The sequence below is a fragment of the Mus pahari genome, chromosome 6, assembly GCF_900095145.1.
Source record: "Mus pahari chromosome 6, PAHARI_EIJ_v1.1, whole genome shotgun sequence".
Taxonomy (NCBI): Eukaryota; Metazoa; Chordata; class Mammalia; order Rodentia; family Muridae; genus Mus; species Mus pahari.
In genome coordinates this window covers 20,020,589-20,023,860 of record NC_034595.1, presented here as the reverse complement: position 1 = coordinate 20,023,860, position 3,272 = coordinate 20,020,589, and the positions used below count along the sequence as shown (strand labels likewise).

The window sequence follows — 3,272 nt, the reverse complement described above, 5'->3', positions numbered from 1 at the left end:
GGGAGGGAGGGAGGGAGGGAGGGAGGGAGGGAAGGAAGGAGAGAGGCCTTATGTGTGGGATCAGATGGCAGCCCTTGCTGTCTTCTGTCACTGCTCTCTCTCCAGTTTTTTGAGGCACTGTGTTATGCTGAACTTGGAGCTCAGTGATTTGCTAGCCTGGCTGGCTGGTACCATCTTGAATTCTTCTATAATGGGTTCCCAGTTCTGAGACTACAGGTGCATGTTACCATACCTGGCTTTTGATGTAAATTCTTGGGAAATAAACTCAAATTTTTCTGTTTTTGAAGCAAGCACTCTACCAACTGTACCATACCTTCAGCCCGACTTGTATTGCACTGGAAATAGAAAGCTAGGAAAAGATACATGCAGTATACAGAAAGCATATCAGGTGGGCTTGGGGTGGCATCTGATACTTACAATGTTTCTTACTCCCCCAACATTGTACTCTTCAAATCCAATCTTAAGTTATTTCATCTGTTTTACCTTTAGAATGGACTAGTAAGTAAATGAAAATATGAAATGATATACCTAACATAAAAAGAGAAAAGCAGAGCTCAGAAAGATGAGTGATCTCTTATTCCGTTAGTTAGTTCTTTCTTCCATCAAGAGTCACTATTTAGTGAGATTCTACAGTGGAACAGATCTTTGCTTTAATTTCTCCCCAACCAACATTGCGATAGATGTTCTGATTAGGGCTGAGTGAGATCGTAGAATTTTTCTCTTTTTGGAAAAACATATGCATCCCCCAGCCAGATAGCAATGTTAATTTTGGACCTAACAAGTGCTCTGCACGTGGAAGAACAAATCAAGGCCTTTGTGTTATTCATGGAATGTGTGTGGTAGACTTTTTTTCATATACATATATATATTTAGCAAATGATGCAGCCACATGCCAACCCAAGTGGGTGCCTGCAAGCTAATTTTGGGGTGCAAATTTGTAAACACCACTTCAATATGCTTGCTCAGTTCCCATGGGCTTTGAAGTACCATCTGATGTTGAGAGAGGTGTGGGTGTGACTGCTCTTCTGTCTTTAATGTTTGAACATGAGCCTCAGCTTCGATTAATATTTATTAAGTGCATTCCATCTCAAGCCATAACATTTACTTGCATACACTTTTTTTCTGTAACCTAGTAACCTGTATCAGATTATCTCAATTATAAATGAGTCCTAAATATACCTTTTCTGTCTCCAGGCCTAGTGTCTATTCCAGTAAACCAGTCTCTCCAGGATCACATCCCTTACCTTTTCTCTTTGCTCAGCAAATTCAGTTTGAAAATAATAACTCAGTGTGAACCAGATATCACTTAAATTTTCTGCAGGGTTTGCCTGCAGAATAAAGAATGGAGAAACTGACATACTCTATGCATATCACACACACACACACGCACGCACACCCACACACACACACACACACACACACACACACACACACACACATACTCATAACTTGGGATCTAGATAGATTTCTTATTGTGTCTTTACTCACCACAAGGGCACTTATATCTTGGATACATTGGACCTTCAAAGGTGGCTTCTCAAAATTAGTACCAGTCTCTAGGAATATAGAACTCTGGGGCCCTAAAGCCCATGTGTGACATTTTTTTTCTCCCCACACTATCTTGTCCAGGTTATGTTGTATCAAATATTTAACTGCTCTGTCCTCTTTTTGCTGTTTTTGTTGTTGTTGTTGTGTACAGGGTGTAGGCTGTACCAATATGTGCAACTACACTAAGCCCTTGAATCTTGAAAGTGTACATCAGAGTTACATAAGGACATTCACTTTTGTTACAGGGAGGCTGTTCCATTGAAAAGGTAGAAGTATTTGAATTTATTATACTCTTTTTCAGTGAATGGGAAAATTGAGTTCCACATTGGGCTCATCATTGACTGTAGTCCCCTGAATAGTCAGGGCCTCAAATGCAATGGTCTTTGTCCTTGTCCTTGTTCTCATGGCTTTTGTGACCACTGAGAATGTGCTTCCAAGATGACGGGAGACTCTTCTCATTGCAAAGATGAAAAGTCTGAGACTTGGCAAATGTACTTGCTCATGGCTCTTTGGCATGGAGACAGTTCTGGGAATACACTTCTCCGAATTTCAGGTCCATGTCACATGGGCACTTCATGAGCTGTACCATTTTATCTTTGGTAAATGTCTGAGATGTTTTGTAAGAGAACCAAAGTCATGCAGTGAAATCTCAACAAGGGATCTGAGGAGGCAAGCATCCATAACTTCTGTCTCCTTCCCTCAGCGTTAAGGACAGTCCTTTGTTCTTGGCACCTGTAACCTTCAATAATCCATGGCTATGTAGGTGGAAGCAAATGCACCTCAGGCTAATTCTATCCTGAAGTGAGCAGCTCCCTATTTCCCAAGTGGTACTACTATTTGATTATCAGTACCCTAAAGGATGAACCTTCTTGCTGAACCCGGACCAGACCATGGACTGTCATTTCCTTCTCCAACCCTAGCCTGAGCTCCTTTCAGACTCAGCCATGCGGGACGCTTAAATGCCCAGAAGAAAGTAAATATGTGGAATTCAGCTGAGATGGCTCTTACTTTAACCTCCCTTCCTCGCCCAACCTTCCTTTTTTTTCTCCCTTTGACCTTGACTGAGTTCTTTAACACCGTTCAGACTTAGTTTTCTTATCTATAAAACCATACCGATTATATCAGTCTCAAAGAGTGAAGAGAATATATAAATAGTGATGAACATTAGTATGCATGATGCACAGTGAGCCCACAGAGAGAGTGGCTATTAATATTACCATTACAGCAGTGTTTGAAGGAGTATGAAGACACTGGTCTTGTCTTATTTGTGGTCGTCTATTGCTGTATGATGTAGAGGAAATTGTTATAACACCTGACATTTCTTTTGAGTATTTACTATATGCTGGGCTGCTTTGCAAATACGTAATCCTTGCCAGATCTTGAAGTGGGTGCTATTTTAAAAATAAAATAATAAAATAAATTAAAATAAAAACAAAAACTGAAAAAAGGACAAAAAAATCCCTTAAAGGTTAATAAAAAATCTATCTGTGAGATTTTGAACATGCAAAGGTTAAAAGGTAAAAATGAATACTTTATGATGCCTCATTTCTGTTTCTCACTATATACTGACCACTATGTATCTTCTTTGTCGTTGGCTCAAATTCCATGGTACCACAAATGACTTTCAATATTTTTCAAATTTTTATTAGATATTTTCTTCATTTACATTTCAAATGCTATACTGAAAGTCCCCTATACCCCCCCTGCCCTGCTCCCCTACCCAC

General features: G+C 39.8%; 1 protein-coding gene across 3 annotated transcripts in view; it reads left to right on the top strand.

Moving 5' to 3' along the window:
* Positions 1-3,272, top strand: part of Astn2 (astrotactin 2) — a 958,131-nt gene that overhangs the window by 132,486 nt on the left and 822,373 nt on the right. The window lies entirely within an intron of this gene.